Source organism: Carlito syrichta, unplaced genomic scaffold (genome assembly GCF_000164805.1).
Source record: "Carlito syrichta isolate Samal-C Ts95f unplaced genomic scaffold, Tarsius_syrichta-2.0.1 Scaffold302504, whole genome shotgun sequence".
Taxonomy (NCBI): Eukaryota; Metazoa; Chordata; class Mammalia; order Primates; family Tarsiidae; genus Carlito; species Carlito syrichta.
The window spans coordinates 59,095-81,385 of record NW_007246600.1 but is presented as its reverse complement, the minus strand read 5'-3'; the positions used below and the strand labels follow the sequence as shown (position 1 = coordinate 81,385).

Sequence of the window (22,291 nt, the reverse complement as noted above, 5' to 3'; positions counted from 1 at the left end):
TATCAGAGCAGTCTCTTCTTTCCCAAGCCCACAGACAGACAGGGCTTTGAGATGCTCCAGAAGTGGTCCTGGCATTTAGCCGGGATGATGACAGCATCTCAGTATCCCCTTCTAGAGTTGTGTGTCTACAGGCCACCTCTGCCTCTACCCAAAGATGGGGCAACAGAGGTCCCTCAGGACCAAGGAGGGTTAAATATCAACTAGCCTGCCCACCATAAATTCAGAATTGGCCAGAGCTTCTCACTCAGTATCTAAGCATTGTCTTTGGACTCAAAGTTGACATTCTAGTTCTTGGTCTCAAAAAACCCCAATCTGTTGAAGCTACTTTTAAGTTCTGAAGAGTGTACTGTGTCTCGTTTCTGTAAGAGTGTTTAGTTTCATAAGTTTTGAGTGCGTATTCTTAACATGCAAAATAAATTATTCTTTTTTACTTTATCAAAGAAAGTAAAATCTTTATAGCATCCTTGGGATATAGTGGTTAATGAGGAGGTCTCTAGAGTAATATGTGTTCTAAAGACACCTTCGGGACTAAGGCACCTCCCATTTGATTAAAAGCGTGTGTTTTGCTGATATTCTTTGGTCAGGATTGAATGACGGACTCCACTGGAGGGAACATGTTGATTCCACAAACAAGGTCATGGTTAGACCTAGTCATGGAAAAGCCAAGGGAAGACTGCACCCTTATCCTAAATACTATTATTTAGGGTAAATATCTCTAGCTTTCAAGTTTTATCATAAAAAAAAAGAGAGAGAGAGAGAGAGAAGTGAAAACAATGCAAGATCAAACAATCCAAGAGGATCAACTGAGGCAGTGAGGCAGCTCTGTCTGGCTCCTCCTGTGTAACTCCAGAAATAGATGCAGCTCATCACCAAATATTATTTGCAAGGGGAATACTGACTGAAGTTTGTTTCCTGGAGGGGCATGTGAAAGTATTTATGGAAAGTCTAAGTCATTTTAATTGATCAATGGGCACTAATAACTTAAGTAACAGTAACAAATAATGCTTAAACTATGCACCTGATTAGCCTGGACTTTGGAGTTGCAACAAAGCCCTCATGAGGCTGGTCTTTGGTGTTGATGCCACTTCTGACGTTACCCATTACGACCACCCTAAGACAAGTGCCTGACCCATAGAAGACACTAACAAGTGAGTGAATGAATGACTCCAGGTAGGGAATTAACAAGAAAGTGTGTAGCTCCCTCAAGCCTGGATAATATAGTCTTTCTAAAAACTGTGTCACAATATAGATAGAAAAATCCTCCCAAAGTCTCTAACAAAATTTCATTTTGTTTCAATTTCATTAACAAAATGAATATATGGCACTTTGGGAAATCTAGGGAGAAAGGAGGAGAAAAGTTGCCAAAGCCTGAACATGAGAACCCATAAATACTAGGAATGAAGAAATCAAAATTCTAGAAGGTTTATCACATTAGGGTTTAAGAAGTCAACCCTTAACTTGAGGGAGAAGTGTTATCTATCTTAGGAGAAAGGAGAGTGAATGTTGACATGACAGTCTTGGAGGAACACGTGAATTTAAATAGCAGCCACAGCCTATTTGAGATGAGGCTGGTAGTCTTGGGGGTGTCTCTCAATGTGTTCATTTGCAGAGACATGTTATAATCCAGTGCTACAGGGAAAACACCAACAGTTGCTATACATTGCAGGTTTGGTATTTTAAATCATAAACACAAGTGTGTTTACAGTTATTAAATGTTACAAGTAGAATTCCAGAACACAGTTGTTTTTGAGTTGCATAAATGTCTTTAGTACAGGAAAGAAATGGAATAATTGTTCTCTCTTTGACTATATATTTTAGAAAAAATTGTCCTGAGTTTAGATTCTTTGGAATTCTAACACACAACATGGATCTCAACACTTAGGCAACCGACAATAACTGTTTACTGGATGAATAGGAAACTGACCCCAAGCAAACCAACAAGACATCAAGAAGGTACATAAAACAATAGCAAATGTACTGTTGAAATTTGCTGTGCTACTGACCCAGTTCTAAATACTTGGCATGTATTAACTTGTTGAGCCCTTATGCAGCCCCTTCAGATATCTCCATTTTACAGATGGGGAAACCCAGCACAGAGAGGTCAAGAAACTTACTCAAGGTTGCGCAGTTTGAAGGGGTGGTGCCAGAATTATAACTGAGGCACCTGAGGCACGTTGATTCCAGAGACTTCGCTTTTAGTCATTCCTTATCTTGATTAAACAGCTGAAAAGCTTTCTCTGAAAGGGAGAGTTCTTTCTCCTCTGTTAACTATCAATGCCAGAAAGATCCAGGAGCCATCTTGGGAGCAGAACTGAGGGTGAAAAAAGCACCTCCCACCTGGAAGCCATCTACAGGTAGAAGACATGTTATAATCCAGTGCTACAGGGAAAGTACCAACAGTTGCTACACATTGCAGGTGTGAAAAACAGATATTTTCTCAGTCAGTTCCATCCACCAACTCTATAAATTCCTTAAAATACATCTCCAAGTAGCCTTGAAGTACTTTGATAACATTAGATTAATTGTAATTGTCAGTAGTACTTTGATAGCATTAGTTTAATTTTCACTATTTTGTGCTAGTTTCTTAGCTCTCATAATAATAATAAGCAGAAGAGCTAATATTGATTCAGTGCTTTCTATATGCTAGACCCTAAATAGACTTATTCAGTAGAGGCACAAGTATCGGCACCCTCATTTAACAGATAAAACAACAACTGAGGCACGGAGTTTAAGAGCTAGTGAGTGGTAGAACTGGAATCTAGGCAGTCTGGATCCATAGCAGCTCCCAAGATTCCTGGTAGGTCTCAACGCACATGTAGCAGAGATAGAGTCCAAGAATGTACCCTATACTGTAAACTAACTTATCCTACCCAATGTAGAAGGTATGTTATGGTTGTGCTGCTTTGTGTAATAAAATCTGTAAAACGCTGATTCTTTCTGTCTCATTCTTTCTCTTGAATATATTCCAGCATGTCTGTGTATTCAGAATCCTAAGGAAAGTGAAAAATTTATAACACATTAGAGCAATTAGACTTTGGTCATATATTTTATAGGGAACATTGGGGCAAACACACACTTTATCATGAGGAATGGAAGCATTTTATTTTCGGTGTAAACCTAGCTGGACCTGCAATTCTTACTTCAGTTTACCCAGAAAGCTAAATATCGTGTTACCTCGTGACAGAAGAGAGTTCTGGGTAACATTCCTACTAGGGCTATGCCAAAAGAAGATATCAAGAAATAAAGTTTTAAGCTTCGATTTGGCTTCTTGCCATCAATAGTTAACATAGAATTAATATTTTCCTTTACTACATAAAAAAGTAGTTTTCTAAAGGATCATAAATTTTTTAAACCAGTGACTAGCTATGATTTCTGACTTTTCAAAAAAAGATTCAAATTATTGGCTTCAGCTACCATTTTTAAACTCTGCCCTGCTTCGTACTCACTTAGAACATTCGAATTTCAGAGCCCTTCATCTGTGAATTAATCATGTGCGGAGTCTATGCAGTTGGAATTTAGCTATAAATATAAATGAAATTGCTCCAGCTATGGCTGAGTTCAAAAAAACTCCAAAAATGATTTGGAGTTTTCGTTTAAAAAAAAAAAAAGAGAAATTCTAAGGAAGAAAAAAAAGGAGTTGAGAGGAGCAATTAAATATAATAGAGTCTTTTTGCATTAAAATGTTGGGCTTGTGTTGTACATTGACTTAATTCTTAAGACTCTGCTATCAGCTTATAGGCTCTACTGTCAAGGTGAAAAGAATTGAATAGTGTTTGCTGGACTCCAGGGTGTCTGTCTCACTTGACCTGCAGACAATGTGAAAGGAAGCTGTGGAAATTAATCAGTGTGAGCTATAGACCAATTGGAGTAACTATATATGTACTTCAAGCTGGAGAGCTGAGAAGATGAGACAGGGAGGAACAAAGAAGAACACAGAGCACCTGCTTGACCAAGGCCACACACCTTAGACTTTGTTTTCCTGCCAGCAAATCATGTGGCATGCATGGCTAGAAAACACTTTCATCCACTGTGGTGTTCTTCATCAGATTTGGTTAATAATGTCTTCACTGATGATAATGGCATGCAAAGGAGTTGGAATTCGAGGTTGAAACTCTGAGCTAAAGTCCTGGTTGTAGCAATTACTTGCCCAGCAAGCTATGGAATCCTCTCTTAGACCCAACTTGTTTGTGTATAAAATGAGAAGACAACATCCACCTTTCAAGATAGCAATGGAGAGCAATTGAGATCAACTGCTTTAATTACAGACATACCGAATGCATGCTGTGTGCTTTAATGCTATGTGAAGTGTTATTGGACACAAGAAACAGTTACTTCTTCTACTAAGGAAGACAGTCTACTGAGCAATGATTAGAGTACAGTGTGAGAAATAAAACGACAGAAATATGTTCAGAGTATACAGTTAGCATAAGAGAAAGTGGAGGAAGCCTGGAGGGTACACTAGCTGCAAGTTCACTAAAAATTGGGGAAATGCATTCTCCTCTCTAAAGGAGGGCCTGAGATTCATGGAAGGTCTCACCGAGAGGACTTGACTACAGGATTGGTATCTGAATAGCAATTAGCCACGATGGTGGCAGAAAGAGAGAGTGGCATGGACAATGGAGGCAATGTGAATGAAAAACGACTGGGCTGCTAAGGTAAAGCAGAGGGCACCATCAGGGAAGATTCTTTCTTAGGAGCAGGAGCTCCTTCCTGGGCAGGAGAGAAGTCGGATCAGATCTGATGTAATCAACAGAGGCATCCATGGATGCAGGGGACTCATCACCCTGCAAAGGTGATCTTTCACTAGGGACTGTACACTTTTACTGTGTACTCTTATTATGCATGATAATAAGAATAAGATAAGAGAATATTTTCCTTTTACTCTTATATAACAGCCTTATTGAGATATAATTCACACACTATGCAATTCACCTATTTAAAGTACACAATTTAATGGGTTTTGCTACATTCGCAGAGCTGTGCTACATCACCACACTCAGTTTTAGAACATTTTCATCATCCTGAAAATAAACTCCACATTCACGAGCAGTCATGTCCCTTACTCTCTTCCAGCTCCTGGCAACCACTGGTCTACTTTTGGCTCTATTGATTTGCCTGTTCTGGACACTTCATGTAAATGGAATTCTACTTTATGTGGTCTTTTGTGACTGGCTTCTTTTACTTGGTGTGATGTCTTCAAGGTTCATCCATGTTGGAGTATATATCAGAAGTCCTTTGTCTTAATATGATACATTTTCTCTATCCAATGCTCAACTGATGGACATATGGGTTATTTTCTTTCTTTCTTTCTTTCTTTCTTTCTTTCTTTCTTTCTTTCTTTCTTTCTTTCTTTCTTTCTCTCTCTCTCTCTTTTTCCTTCCTTCCTTCCTTCCTTCCTTCCTTCTTTCCTTCTTTCTTTCTTTCCTTTTTGCCTATTATAAACAATGCTGCTATGACCACTGATGTACTACTTTTGTGTGGACATATGTTTTCATTTCTCTTGTGTATATACTTGACAGTGGCACTGTGGATCATATAACCCTGCATTTAACATTTTGAGGGACTGTCAGACTGTTCTCCAAAGTGGCTTCATCACTTTACCCCTTTCTCTTTATACTTCCTATGGTGACTATTGTTTGTAACAATGTGAACTTTGTGGAAAAGAACTAGAGAAAGGAGTTACAGCTCCATTCAGTCTTGTTGTTTTTTGATGGTCCAAGATAGGGGCTAGCTATCATGGTAACAGCACTGCATAACATACCCCAGATCTCAGTACCTACAATGACAAATGTTTATTTCTTGCTCTTAGGTCAAGTCAGCTGTAATTGTGTTAGGCTCTGCTAAGACTGGTGGGGGCTGACTCCAGGCTGTGGGTCAGATTCATTCAGAGCCCAGTGGCACCCCAGGGCAGGTTCTTATGGCAGATGTGCAACAGGCCAAGTCACATCACTAACATTTCTTTGGCCAAAGCAAGTCACACAGCTAAGCCCAAAGTCAACAGCATAAAAAAGTTTGCTCTACCTATTTTTCTAAAACATTTTTCAGCGTCTCACAGCAAAGTGTGTTTATACAATTCCATCAAAATGATAGAGTTGGAAAGAAGAATCCAATATTCTACAGTTAAAATGGAATTCATAGTACTCTAAAACTGAAATGTTTTAGGTCAAGATGGTAAGCAGGGGAATATACTAAAAGAGAGAGAGAAGAGATTCTCCAAATTATAGCATATTTTTAAAAAGTTAAAATGTGAGAACGTCATAGAAACTAAGAAGCCATTCTTTGGAGAAGTGCTTTAATGAAAAGGTGAAGGTATTTGCGAATAGCGTGTTGACCTTACACATTGCATTTCCGTGCTTAAAGAATCCTCAGAAGTTTGGTTACTTCATAGAATAACAAAAATTGGAAGTGGAAAGAGCCTTTAGGTACATCTTATCATATCTACAGGGTCAATAAAAAGTGCTAAATGACGTCCCAGCTGCAGAGTGAATGGTCTGTACTTTTTGAGGGCACTTGGTCCTCCACAAGCCACCCTGGATGGTTCTCATACAAATTATTTATATTCTATCAATGCTGAAGGCAGCCCTTGAAGGAGATACTAGTATCATTCCATTGTACAATGACACTGAGACTTAGGAAGATGAAGGCCCAGGTCACAGCTACCAAATGGCAGGTCTGAGATTAAACTCTGACCAAAAGCTCATGTGATCAGCCACAATTCTGGATGCTTCTAATAGAAAAATCCCTGCTTCTGTTGATTCTGAATCTGCCTGTCTTAATTTGAATCTACCTCCTACTATTCATTTCTCCTAGATTTTCTTTGTGCTTAAGGAGGTAAGGCATTCCTCTTTCAAGATTGTTAATACTTTGAATCTACCTAGCCAATTCTTTCTTGTTTATCATAGCTATTATAAAAGGAAACCTTAACCACTGTGTGAATCAGCTTAGGATATGAAATGATAGAGTCTGAATCACTGGGGCTTAATCTCCTAAAAGATGTTGTAGCCATGTAGGCTTAATTGTCTGTAGTTCCTTTTCCCACAGCCTAAATTAAACACAGGTAGTATAGGCAGTGACTTGGTTTCGTTTCAATATTGGTGAATGTCTTTATATCAGGTGGGTTACTGAGATGAAATGAGACTACCTGAAGATACCTGGAATGGTAACAAAGTGATGATGTGTATGGAAGAGGGGAAAAAAAAAAGTTAATTGACCTGAATATCGGATATGGAAGATGAATGAAAAATGACTAGTTCAACAGGAGAGGATAATGGGAGCTAAGATGCAGAATTGTGAGGGAGAAAAGCCTTATCAGAAAGTATAAGACAAAACATTGGTTCGTGTGAAATATCTAATGATGAAGTTGATAGAGAAAAAAATGAGCACCTTACTGGAGGTAGGAGCTAATGGCAGTAGATCGGCCCTTTCTTAAGAAAACACCTGCATCTTGGAATGAGATATTGAAGCACAGGTACCATCATTTGTGCCTCTACAGTGGTTGGCACTCTGTGTTCAAAAAAAATTCTGTTAAAATCAGAATTTACCAAAGTGGTGATAATAAATCTTGTAGGCGCAATCTCATTCTTCCTAAGTATAAACAGAGCATTTCAAAGGATGGGTTTCTCTGTCAGACTGTAGACAGCTGTGCCATAAGAGTCTGTAAAATCTGTGTATGAGCAATTGACAAGTTGACAAAACATTGACAAAAAACAATTACTCAAGAGGCAGTACTTGGAAGGGTTGTTGGTGGTTTAAAAGATACCAAAGAATAGTGAAAGAGCAGGTTTAGGTGCTATTTTTGACACTGCACACAAAAAATTAGTTTCAGAATATATCTCAAGATTCTTTAAAAAATCAGTAAATGAAATGATACACTGTAATACACTAAGTTTATTTTTACATTATATTTGTGAGCTGCACTTAATTACTGGGCATTTTTTTTTTAAAGGAACACTAATTGCTGCCCACTAAAGAACAAAATGTAAAAGTTGTTTTAAAGATGTCTCTATGGCAAATACTTGGAATAGGCTAAATACTTTGAAGTGCTTAAAATATAAGCTGTATCTTATTAGCTTGAAATAATCATTATATTTCCAAGCATGGTCTGCATACTGTATTTATTTTGAGAACAATTTTCCTTCTTGGTTTGTAAAATGCAAAGAAATCAGGGTTTTAGCACCATTTAACAACAATAAATAATAATGATAATGATGACAATGATAGCAAATAGCATTTAGGTCTTATTCTGTGCCAATTAGTCATGCTAAATGTGTTACTTGCATTGTCTTAATGACTTCTTGACACCTCTCTATGAGAAAGAAGCTATTATCAAGCCTTTGTTATAGATAAGGAGTCTGAAAATCTGAACCTTGGAGCAGTTATGTTACCCTTCCAAGATCACACAGCAGTAATCAGTGGGATTAGGATTTGAACATAGGTATACCATGCTCTGGGCTCTGCAGTTAGCACATATGCATCCTCCCTGGGAATTAGAAAAAGCACCCCACCCAAGAAACTTTTATCTCCTTCTGTTAAAAAAAAATCAATGTAGTAAACAGATGATGCAGACAAAGACAGCTTACTGCCATCTATCGGAAAATTGTTGTAATAAATATATGTACAAATCTGTGATGCGAAACGTATTTCCTTAGTGGTGGCTCTGCCAGAAACGGTACATGGAGGCCCAGGTGCTTATTCAGACAGAACATTCTTATTTCCTAAGAAAAATAGAGAATAGAAAGTTCTCCCACAGTCCCCTCCAATTTTCCTTTTTTTTCACACTTAAGCCTGAATGAAAAGCTATATTGATCTTGATGCAAATTTTTTGTCTATTTATTCAATATCTATTCATTGACCATCTACTAAGGGGTTGCACTCACCCATGAGCATTTCACAATTCAGAGAGAATGTCTGCTTCCCAGGAGCTTATAGGCTAATTAATTAAACTCATCATTATGAGAAGGGTCCATGGGTTTTCTTGTAAGAACTACCTTCAAGTGATTGATCATGGCCACCTGGAGGAGAGACATTGATGTCAAAGAGGAACCAGACTCTGAATCTGGCACCAGGAAAAAGAGGCCCAGGTGAATATTGTTAGTTCAGCAGTAATGTTACTTCTTCATTTTTTGTTGGATTTTATTTTTTAATTTGAATTTGTTTCCTTCTGGTATTTTATCATCTTGTCCCTGTGGTCTTAACTTATTAAATTTATGTTCAGAATCTGTGTCATGAAGCTTTTATGGGGTATTTCCTGTTTTTTTCACTTAATTATTTTTTCTCAAAAGTGAGGTTTTGTGCTTTTACTTGCCATGTTCTTTTCTTAAGATTTCCTTTGCCTTTGCTATAGTCTCATAGTTACCGTGTGGTTCTTTGTCATATTAAGCATGCTAGAAATTTCAGACTCTCTATTTGACTTGATACTGTAGGCATGACCTCGCTCCTCTCTCCCATATTATCTAGGACTGCTATGATTTTCCCTCCAAGAGATTCACTTTTCTGAGGCAATTAGGTTTCTGGGAGATGAGACCAAGTTTGGAAGTCATGCTGTGCTGAAACTATCCCTCTTCACGATTGTCTGTTTCTTGCCTTGGCCACCCATTCTTGACTTTTTCCCTTTTATTTTTAGTTGATATGTAATAATTGCATACATTTATGAATACTTAATTTCTGTTGCACGAAGTCATGCCCCTCACCTTTTTGGTCATTCTTAGTCATTGTTTCTTGCAGCTGTTTCCTTTCCTTTATTAAAATCATTCCATATTAAGGCATGCCCCCTGCTCCCTGGCCCCACCCCTCTGTCTTGTTTACTGTGTGACTCTGTGTGTCCTTTTGCTTCTAAATTACCTTCTTTCCCAACATGGCTGCCCCATGTTCCTGAGTTATCACCTAAAAACTTCACTTTTTCTTTCTTTCTAATTGGATGTGCTTTGTTTTCTACATAGATTCATCTCTCACTCTTTTTGTAGAAGCTAAAAGAGAAGCCCCTTTATTTGAAATATCAGTCTCCCACTTGTTGTCTTCTGAAATAACGTCTGTTCCTCCCGAAATGGCCTTCTCATTTCTTTCTCTTAAAATTTTGTCCTCTCCTCAGAGAATACTCTCTCCCTCTTCTCTAATTCCAAGCCCCCCAAGTCAAATCCACATTCAAAATGTTCCCATCTATTTCCATCTGCTTAGCTTCATTCTCCTCATCCTTATAGTTTTCAACTTCCCACCGTCATTTGAAACTGATGCCCTTTTTGTTTTAAATGTGTAACTCTGGGATAGAGTATACTTACACATTTTAAACCCAAAGTGGCATCTGTACTTTGTGTCAACTGCCTGATATTGAAAACTAAAGGACTCTACCTGCCAGGGGAAGAGTGAGACAGTAATTTGCTTCATTGCATCATGGGGACAAGAACTCTGAACATAAGGTAAAAATTGACCCAAATTAAGTGAAAACAAAATTGTTATCTAGAAATTGTTGCTGAACTTGAACTAAAAATGACAGTATTTCCTAATAAGGACCAGTTCTATGAATCTTATATTAGATGTAAGATATCAAATAAACTGCTCATTGACAGCCTCTAGTAGACAATCTGCTCTTTACAGAGGAAAATTTAAATCAAGACAATCTGAATTTGATCCTGTAGCTGTCAATTATCAGCTGTAAGACCTGGGCAAGTAGATCGAGGATAAAAGTAATGCCCACATCATAGACTTCACTATAGGATTATATTACTTAACATATAGCAAGTGGCTTTGATGGTGCCTGGCTGGGAGTAAACAGTCACAAAATGTTAGCTAGTGCTATGCTTTTTCTTCATACCATGGATCTGGGAACTAAGCAGGAAGAAGGAAAAAATGAGCATGCATCCCTAATATTGTTCCTGTGGTGTACTCCTCCTCCTTGAACAGTCTGAATCATCCATGAAGCCTCTCTAAGCTTAGCACACTTAGGAGGCCCTTTGTATTTCTTTCCACTATCTATATTCCATGTAAAGAATTTCCATTTTTGCACTTATCAGACTATATTACAGTTCTCTGTTTACCCATCTCCTTCATCACTAGACTGTTAACTCATCTATTTGTTAATTCTGCTTCACCACTAGATTGTTAGTTCATATATTTGTTAATTCTGCAAATATATATATATTTGCAGAATTAACAAATAGATCATAATGTATCATAAATATATATATATTTGCAGAAATATATCATAATGTATCATAAATATATATATATATTTGCAGAATTAACAAATATATTTAAATATATTGGCAAACCCACAAGGTAGCCTACTTGTCCTTTTATACATCATGGAATCAAAGGATTATAAAACACTAAACAGATGACTACACTAGTAAGTAATACATTCCAACTGACATAACTACCACAGAGAAGTCCAGAGTGCTTCAAATATAAAATGTGGTGGCACAGCATAGTTGTTTAACAAGAATTAACAAATGGTTGGATGGACAAATGAATGAAAATTTGGGAATTAACCAACTCTTAGATAGTGAGAATATTGTAATTTTGTTTGAAAACAGATGGATGATGTATGCTGTTTATCATATTTGTCCTCTGCAGGTGTTTTCCACAACTGTGAGCTCCAGGAAAGCAGAGCACATCTGCCCTTTTGCTTTTGGGTCTCCTGCCCTAAGTCCCTGGTTGCATATTTGTTGAAGGAATGAATTTTTATGCAAAACAGCGGTTACATTTTAATATTTTAACAAATAGTTCTTTTGGTTCCAGCTTCCTCTATAATTACTATCCTTTTCTCACCAAAGACCTGTTGTTTGCCAGTTTTGTATTTAGCATGTAACACCTATATTTGGGTTTTGTTTTCTAGCGCTCTCCGAAGTCAAGTCATGCCCATGCCAAATTTCTATAGACCCAATTTAGCACAATTAGCTTTTTAACCTTTAAATTATTTCACATGGCACAAAAATTCAAGAACCACTTTTCCCCCTCCTATACAATGTTAGAAACACTTTGCCTAGAGTTAATTCTACATGTAATTATTCAGGGGAAAAATGTGAAACCAGGAAAGGATTATAATTCTTACTTAGTTCATTTTTCTCCATCAGCAAACTTTATCAAAGTTTTCAAACTTCATTCTGAAATTTTACTCCAAAGTTGAAGGATGCATGCCCGAGTTTACTATTGTCTTTCTGTATCATGAAAAAACAGGGCATTTAAATAGCATCTTAACAAATTCCAAATTGGAGAATCCATCCCTGTTCTCCCACAAAATCCTATGCTTGTTTCAATCACAAAGCATATTGCTTTTGTCTTAGTGCACCAATCTGTTCTCTTGTCTGTGCAAAGTACCAGACAATAAACTCACATGCACGAAGAGTTGGGTGCTTACCTTTATGCCCTAGTACCCAGCACAGAACGTGGCAGCTGGGAGTAATTTACTATATACATGTTTGTTGAATGAATAAATAAATGAAAGGAGATGCAGATTCTAAAAGTACAGTATCAAAAGGGTCGTCAAAACAGAAGCAATAAAAAGTTAATTTGAAAATAAAGGAAACGGTTGGCATACTGAATATCATTAAAGTGTGCCCATCTCCTTTTCATTTAGGAAGCGCTTTAACTTTTGCTTAAAATATTAGTTTCCCCTTTTCCAAGGATTCTCTGCTCTCTGAACAAGGCTGAGGTGGATTTGGATGGGTTGGTGAGGTGACTTCCTAAGCTTTGCGCGAGTGTTCCCTCAGCCGCTTCTGAGTGTTTTCTCCAGGCCCTCTTGTGCTGCTGCCCAGAGGACACTCGTTTGTAAGAAACATGCATCAACTGCAGGGCTTGAGAAGGTTGCAGGGCCATTCCACAAGTGAAGAATGGGAAGCCAGGAGATGCTAAGTGAAAGCATGGAGCTCGCTTTGCAGGGCATAATGCATTCTTTTTTCTGCAAAGCTGAGCCCCCCTTTTGGACACATTTTCTAGCAAATTCCATAGTTCCTCTGTTTGCACTCCCACGATGCAGGAACTTCCACAGATCATTCAAGCCTTATTCCCAAGAATCTTCAGTCATTTGCAGTCATGGAGTCCTTTTCCTCTGCTAGGGACTGTTCTAATAAGCATTTTGCATCTATTAATTCATTTAATCCTCAAGACCCTTGAATGCCCTGAGGTGGGGGCTATTAATATCGCATTTTGAAAATAAGAAAGTAGAGCACAGAGAGGGGAAGCCACTTGCCCAAACTGTCCAGCTGGTAGGTGGCAGAGCCAGTATTTGAAACCTGGCACCTAGCTCCAGGGTCCAGGACCCCCTGCTTATTCCCTTTTGACAGGAGGTTGTGCTTTGTTCAACTTTTCATCTCAAGCATCTGTCATGCATCTGCCATGACTACCATTTGATGGACTCGAATAGAAAAGTGGAAAAAGCAACCTCCATAGTGAAGATATTGAAGAAGAATTCATTTCCATGCTGTTGTCCCTGCCACCTTATTTCCATTCTTCTTTCTATAATCTGTCCTGAAACGCCCATCTTAATTAAGTCTCCCCATTATACTCTCAGCGCATCCAGAGCTTCTCTGGGTAGGTTTTATCACAATGTGTTATTACACATTAATTTGTGTAACATATGCTCGTTGTCAAGTAGGTTTGAAACCCCAAGAGGACAGGTGGGGACCACTGGTTGATGATGTCATCAGCCCTGCACCTGGCTCAAAGTGGACACTCCATAAAGACTTGTGGAATTGATGAATAAGGCATCATCGACTTAGAGTAGCTACATCCTATTATTTGAGCACCCACATAATTGCCCTGGGTTAGAGCTCTCTTTCAATCACTTAATTCTTAGAGAAAAAGCCACCCCCTCTATAAAAAGAGGGATACGGGAAAAAAATATCAGCCTAGGCAAGAAGTTCACAGAGCATCCAAGCCTTACTCATGAGAATGGGGATTCTTCATATTAAGTAGAGGAAAATCTACCCAGGTTTTGTGACAGAAACCCCATTCCTTTAGATTCCACAGAAGTAGAATTTGTGAATATTTCCTCTGGGTTGGGCTGGACTGAAGAAAGTGTTTCCAAAGCCAGTGATTTATAGCGACGACACAGTAGGAGCTTTCGTTTTTCCTAGAGCAAAGTGGTTTTGAGGAATTTTAGCACCTAAATTGTTTGTGATCAAATGGGAGTTTCTGATTTCAATTAAAGCAGATCCAGCTGAACTCATATCTGGAAATTTTTTGTTATCAGGGAGTATAAATTGCAGAGTAAACTTTAATACAACACAGATAATGCTTCTTAAAATCTTAGGGCAATTATAGTGCCTTTCCTTTTAAACGGCTTCTCAACTCTCCTTTTTGCAAATCCTATTTGAACTGCTTTGACACCCAGCTGTTTGGCGCTTTTTGTTCTTCTTGTTTTTGCTGGCAGAGAAATTATAAATTTAAAAAACATGTCATCTTTTCAATTGGTTTAGGTGTCTCACCAATTCAAACGGCCCCTCGTCTCCCACCCCCACATTCCCCTATTCCCAATGTAAGAGGATTTACTGTAATAAAATGATTCCTATTATTAACCTCAAAGAATACAGATGCAGAGTTGAAAACAAAATACATAAATATAAGTTGTCATACAGCCTGAAGGCTCTTCAGGTAAATTACAGAATCTTATTGTCTAGGGATCAGCTTATCTCCTGAATAACCAGAATGCCATGGGAACCATAGCACATTCAATCTACTCCATAGACCAGCATCAAGATATGACACTTTGGGCCTACTATCTGCTAAGTTTGACCTCTGTGACTGTCCATCTCCAGTTTCTCTGGTCTAATGATTCGGGAGAAGAGGAGAAAGTACACAGTGACTAAAGCAGCTGAGAATGATAAAGATTTCCACGTGTTTGTGCAGTGTTCCTCATGAACCAGGCAGACGCGGGTCTGAGCCCTACTGTTGTTATCACGGTGTAGTCCTAGGCAGGCACTTCAGCTCCCTGTGCCTCAGTGATCTCCTCTGTAAGATGAGGATAACATAACCATGACTCTCAGGATGTGAGCCTCACTGTGACTCAATTCGCGGTGGTATTTTATACTGCATATGTCTTCATAGGACACACTCCTAAGCCTTGCAAAGTTTTTCAATAGCTAACCCCCTACATAATTGTCCATTCCCTAGGAGTCATGTCTTAGTGAGAGCCTGCACTTGCTTAAAACATGCCTGAGAAACCAGGACTTGGGAAAGGAAGACTCGAGCCTCTAAAATAGCAATGACAAATTCTATGCAACAAAGTTCTTGTGCTGTACCCATACCAGAGCCCATGAGCCCTGACTTGGAGCCATATTAACTCTTTCTGCACATTTCCAAAAGACGTGGTTAACTGGTTTGCTAGTTGATGGAAGATTTGAGAGAGCACATAAGGGAGAGTGGGGTTAATACCAACGGCGAACCTGCACAGAAAGAGTCAGGTATAAATGGTATAACAAACAGGGAAACAACGACAGAATCTACTTCTTTCCCTTCCTTCTCCCCAACACAAGAGCTCAAAAATACAAACTTTGTGATGGTTTAATATAGATGTAAACATCCACACACACCTTAAGGATATGACTGCATTGTAGCACAAATCAAGGACTGTGAATACCTGGCGAGTCTTCCTTCATTCCCTCCATCTGTGCCTAAAGCAGGCATCAAAAATCAATCTTAACACTCTTAATTGATGTGAATACAAAATAGTCTTGTCTTGACTCCAGAATCCTTCTCAACATAGTACTCGGGCATTAACTACCAATCCTTTGAACTTAATTCATAAACTAAAATTTATTTGCTATCTTAGTGTCAATGATGACTGTTTAAAGGACAGGGATATAGATGACCATATTTAAGAGAGGCTTTCTCTAATGGTAAGGGACAAAAAATAAAATAAAAAGATTTGTCACTGAAAGATGAGTAGTGTTTTATGGAGCAAGAAATTTGAGAAGGGCTTTCCCAAAAGTTACTTGTCTCATCCTAAAATCATTAGAAAGTTGAAGCGTATAAAATTGATCTGACACAAACTCACTATCATTTTGGGGTAAAATTAGTAACTTCAGGCTAGGGAGCTAGAGGAATAGGGACCCACCCCAGAGAGTTTCCAAGTCAGAAGATAATGCCCTATGTTAAGGGGATCCTACTGGAAACTTGGGGCATGAGACAAAAGGAGTGCCATTTTTCAAGGCTTCCTGGAATTCAAGTGATCCTTACAAAAGAACATTTTGATAAATTGAGTCAGAGAAATGCTACTCGTCTGTTTCTGATTCGCCTAGAGTTTGCAAGGGTTTAGAAGTTAAAAGAAGTGCAAGTCACGATGTGCTGTCCAATTTCATGAAAGCCAGATCATTTGTGGTTTTCTTGTGTTGAACCCAGAACTCAGAGACCTCTTGGCCCATTTATCAGCCTTTAGAATCTGTCACACAGGGACCGTGGTAAGCTTTTTTTTTTTTTATGGTGCAAACACAGTGAAAAGGGGCAGAATTCAACTCATAAGTCAGTCCCTTGTGTATGTTCATTTGACCCCAGTGGCTTGTCCCTCCGTGTGTGCAGGGACTCGGTATTCAGGCTGGTCTTCCCAAGTTCAGTTAATCCTGCCCTTCAGTGGAATGTGTCACCAAGAGGACCAGGGCATCGCACCTTCTCAGGTACCACAAGTTAGGGCAAAGCCGTTGGTCAGTCTTCTTACATGGGAGTCCTTTGCCACTCATGTCCATCTCTCACATGTATTTATTTATTTCAAAAGTATTTTTGACCAATCCACGGTGTGTACTGTTAGTGGAGAAGAAAGACATAACTACAGATAATAATGATACAGTGGGATGCATGTTAGATGAGAGAAAATATCTGGTGCTATGAAAGGACACTGGTGGCTCCTCTGACTCAGTCTGAGATATTAGGGTGGGGACCAGTCACCAGATGTCAGTAAAGTCTTCCAGAAAAAAGAAGAGACCTGTGAACTGGGTTTTGAAGGATTCATAGGAGTTCGCCAGAAAGATAGTAATTGTGGGAAGGAAGAAAGAGGAGATGGGAGATGATAAGCTGAGGCACGAACAAGACGCTAAGGCTGAAGGAAGCACAGGATTCTTGGTGGTATGGCTAGGCAGAAAAGTAGGTCAGATGATATAGCACCTCCAATGTGCCATGCAGGAGCAATGAAATGGAGACTCCCGGGTTCCAAGTGGCTGGTGGGGCCCCTTATAAGAGGAACCCCTCCTCCCAGGCTCAGCGCAGAAATAGGACTTGGATGTGGATTCAGTGTGTAGGGTGAAAAGTCTGGGGGAGAGTCTAGGAAGTGCCTGGACAACCAACACTTCTGGTCCTAACTGTTCCCAGTCACTGCCCCTGTTTTATCCTCAGACCCTGCACTTGGTCTGCCTACCTCTCTTCCTGCTGCCTAAACATAGAACCCAACAAGACTCACCCCGTGCCCAAATCCAGCAGACCACAGAACCAACCTCACACATTTCCCTGCACCCAGGCTCCCCTCTGCTCCTGAAGGAAATGGAGCACAACCTCTTTTTCAAAGAATGCAGAGCTGCTGAGTCTCTGGCACTGGAGGGAGAAGGGGTGGGTGGGTGGCTCTGAGTTCCCCTTTCTGACGGTCATGTTATCCTTTGAGTCCATTGATCCCCACCCATCGGGCTACCCCACCGAAATAACACCCAGCTCACCCTTTTAATATTCTGGGCCAATTAAAGATTTAAAGACACCAAAAATATTTAGAAAGTTACTGCTGCCTTGGTTCTGGTTAGCTTCATCAGCATCTTTGAGATTGTCTAGGGTTTTCACGGAAACTTTACTCATGGGCAAGGACATGCAAATGAAAAATAAAAGAGAAACCCAACTGACTGCTATGGTGCAAGTTTCTGGTGCTGCCATGATTGGAGCAATTCCTGGGCTTCACAGGCCTGTCAGAGCCTAACTGCTATTATCAAGTCTTAGCGACTACCATGGCCACCGCAAGCCCATGTGTAAGTAAAAAGGTCCTCCTCTGGGGGTGTGTAGCCTAGTTCTCACCAGTTAACTGGGTACCTTTGTGCAGTGCCCAAATTGCACAACAGTATGTGATATCTTGGCTACAATCCAGCCAAAGAGGGCTGCAAAAATACGTACTGAACTCATTGATTTTCAGTTCTTGACTATGTGTACCCGGCACCCTTCACTACAGAGGCCAGCAGTGGTGGAAGGTGCAAAGGTTGACCCTTGAAATTTCCTAACTCTCTTCCACTCTTTTTTCTCCCCTTCCCAGCCCTCTACTTTGTTGCGTCAGGCCCCAGTACAGACATCCTTGGCATGAAGTCAGAAGAACAAACTTGGGTTAGGGTCCCCAAACATTGTCTTGTAGCATCAAGTCCAGGTCTCTCGTCAAGGCCATCTAATGAGTCTGTTTTCTGCTGTATTTCCATCCAGGAAGATGTTGTTGTCTTTCCAGAAGGAAAGATAAATTATCCCAAGGTCAACGTAGCATGTAAAAAGGGTCCAATGTCCAGGCTACAAAGTCAACAAACTGTGTCAGTGTATACGTTCAATGTTTCTATGTAAAAACCTTCTCTGTAAAATCTTAGTTTACAGAGCAAACACTTTTCATCTCATAGTGCTTTAGGAATCCAGAAGTGTCTTTGCTGGAAGCCTCTGAATCAGTGTCTCTCATCAAGGTGTCAGCTGGGGCCACCTTCATCTCAAGACTCAAATGGGGGGATCTGCTTCCAAGCTCAGCATGACTTAGGTCTTTGCTCTTTATGAACCAGTAACATCAGTCTCATAATGGAGCACACAAAATAGCAATTGACTTCCCTTGGGGCGGGGAGCAAGTGAGACAGAGAACTTGTGTTGGAGCCACAGACTTTGTCAGAAATATGCTGTCAAAGGAACTGCTGAACTAAAGCCAGCCCAAGCCACGCCTTTGTACAACCTCATCTTGGAAGTGCTATCTCATCACTTCTGCCGAATTCTACTTTATTTGTAGAAGCGAGTCACTAACCCATCCCGTAGTCAAGAAGAAGGGATTGCACCACTATGTGAAACCAGGGGTCACTGGAGGCCATCTGTTTTCTTTTTAAATTTATTTATTTATTATAAAAATGTGGGGTACAATTCAGGGTTAAGTATATAAACATTGATCATGCAGGTACCCTTGATAATCAGGTATGCCCCTCCCTCCCCTAGAAGTTTCCCTCAACTGCCAGTCCCAGCCCCACCCTCCCCTGACAGTTTTCCACTACTGGGAGGCCATCTTGAAGGATGCCTCCCACAGTAGGAATCCCACCTCATCACTTAATGTCTATGTGAACTTGGGTGAATAATCTACTGTTTCTTAACCTTGGTTTCTCCACCCATCAAATGGTGATCGCTAGTGTCAAAGACCTGCTACATAAAAGACAGCAGAGAAAAATAATCATGATGATGGCGATGAGATGATGATGCATGTTAGTTTTCCTTCCTTCTTTGTAGAAGGTAGAGTGAGGTCCCTATGAGCACCTAGCAGAGTAAGCATTTGTATAGAAAAATGAACTGGATGTGTCTAACACTTTTAACATTCATAATCCACTTTCTACTGAACTGGAGAATGGAAACATTCCAGATGCTTTAAGCACACAACATGGCAAATGGGAAGTGGAATTATGGAGGGGTAGAACTGACACTGAAGGGAATAATCTTTTAGTCACTGGCCTCACAACGTGACTCATGGAGTGCATCTTACTGCCAAGAAGCCCTGACTGTGAATATGCAGCCATGGGGGGGGGGGAGGTGCAAGGGAGTAGGGGGAGGTATTGAGAGTGGGTATTTCATGCAACCTCCCAGGAGTCTGTAGGGAGGCTGCTATTATTAAAATAGCAGTAGCAGCCTTTAATATAGCTGAAGTGTTCTGTCTTCTTGCAGTTTCTGGAGAATTCTCTATCTGTAGTCCAGTCTCCCTTCATGGCCATATCCTGGTTCTTTTTGCTGCAACATTTCCATCAAAATGTTGGCATCCTTTCACAGTCAACAGCAGGAGAGGTTTCCTGCTGTGGCTCATACGTGTCAAGTATGACCTCCACTGGAAGTCACCCTGGTGAGGACATTACAGCTACCACATCTAATCAGTAGCTACTTGAAGTAGGGACTACTATTATTTTCATTTTGTAGATGAGAAAACTGAGGCATAACAATTTTAAGAACTTGCACAAGATCATATAGCTAGTAAATAAATAGATGTTACAGATGATTTGCCGTAAAATGAAGCTTTGTCAGAGGTGGCAACTGGAAATGAGTGCAGGTTGTACTTGCCTGATTTTCCTGAGAAGCTGGCTAGATTTGAAGTGTATGGAATTGGAGTGTCGAGCCAGTGTGACTTGAAAGTTCTTTTCAAAACTGTTGAAATATGCTAGCCATTCACAGCCAATTTCAAACTTTGGGCTTTATGATGACATCTCCCACGACAGTGCTTTATCTTACATCTGGCATTGTGCCACAGCAACAACATAGTGAGAGAAAGAATAAGATATGGGCAAATAAAAACTCAGGAGATTAGATTGATGATGTAGGTAAAAATCTACGTATTTGTAGGTAGTCTAGTAACTGGTGTGTATTCTCATTGGAATGAGGTGGTTTGAAGCCGCAGATGGAGGGACAACACTAGATGTCTTAGGCAGTGTGTGACGTTGAACAAGACCCTTACTATCTTTAAGTTTCATCTCTCTCATTTCTACAAAGGGGTTAATGACAGTGCCTACCTTATAAGGTTGTGTTGCCTATGAAATAAGATAATTCACAAAAAACTTTGTTCAAATACGCAGTATGCTTTCTGCTACCCAGTGGCCTTTCGGATTTCAGTTTCCTGTCTTGTATCAACTTATATCACAAATGAGAAATGTTGAACAAGACGATCTCCATAGACCCTTCCTGCTGGGTCATTCTGCAATTCTGGGACAGAAAAGAAGGGAATGGGGGTTTCAAAGAAATAACTGTGAGGAACAGGAGTGACTGGTCTTCTGGAGAAACTTTGAGACATTCCTTACAATGGATGATGCTTCACATCTTAAACAGCATGCTGAATTCACAAAGTGCTTTCTGACACTAAGGCAAGCCACAGAAATTAGGTGGCCTCGAGCTGGGCATAAGCTTCCCTAAGTTTGCAAGGAGTCTCAAACTGCTTCCCATGGAAAACCATTCTCAGAATTCACAAAACTATACTGCACACAGACTTTATTGCTTTTGTTTTATTCTTAGTTGATAAACTGATATATTCATGAAAGAGTACTCAGGTACCCAGTGGACATCGGATAATCCTGGCTTCTAGGTCTAACTTGTTTATTCTCCAAATGTATATGCATACAAGCTACTCTGTCCTTGATACTGTGGAGTATAGCAATGAATCAGACAGTTGTAATCCCTACCTTCAAAGAACTTACACTCTCATGGGAAGACAATTAAGTACATAGTTCAATTCAGTAGGAGACATTCTCTCTGACTACTGAGCAGAAAACCCAGCAGAGGCTCTGCTAAGTGATACTTTCTTCAAATTTCCTGAAGAGGTTTTTAAATGATAATTTAACCAGTAGGTCATGGCATTCCAAGCAAATGGAACCTCATGAGCTGAAAATCAGAAGCAAGGGAGAGCTATCCAATTCAAAAGAGTTACAAGAATTTCTGAGCTCCTAGAGTCGGTGTCTATGATGTGGGGTGGCAGCAGGGACCCAAAGAGAGGCATGAAAGGGTACAGAGAAACAACAGGACAGAGGAGGAGCAACGAGGGGAGCCAAGGAGGTAAGCAGGGAACAGGCCATGAACAATCCTTGGGAGTCACACGAAGGAATCTGTACTACATCTAGAGGGTAACAGAGAGCCACTGAAAGTTTAGAGAACTTGGCAAGATAACTTTAGCACATGTTTAGACTAGATGATTGCTAAAGTTCCTGCATATTGAAACCATCCTAAACAGACACTATTATATTCTCTTTCGGATGCTATCCAGAGAAACAAATTCCTTAGTATTTAAAAAATAACCAGTTGCACTTCTGTAGTCTTTAGCCACAAAATGGAACCAATCCAGCAAAACTTTCACTGTTTTATGTGATATGGATGAGACCATGCTAGGTGTGGAGGGGATTCAATTTGTGAAGCAAGTTAAAACAAAATGTAAAGGACATACAACTGATGGCAAGACATGACACAAGATATATTATTATCTGTCTAATTTTGGAATCAGATGTCCTGGATATGTGACCTTTATCTGTCTAAGTCTCAGTCTCTATAGCTATAAAGTTGGGATAGTATTAATAGTATCTCTTGTGTGGTCACTGAGATTATTGGAGATTAGTATAGGCCAGACACTTAATCCAATGACTGACAC

At 39.8% G+C, this 22,291-nt stretch overlaps 1 protein-coding gene across 1 annotated transcript in view; it reads left to right on the top strand.

Moving 5' to 3' along the window:
* LOC103259100 (LIM domain-binding protein 2-like) overlaps window positions 1–22,291 on the top strand; it is a 310,859-nt gene that overhangs the window by 245,112 nt on the left and 43,456 nt on the right. The gene's annotated exons all lie outside the window — the stretch shown is intronic.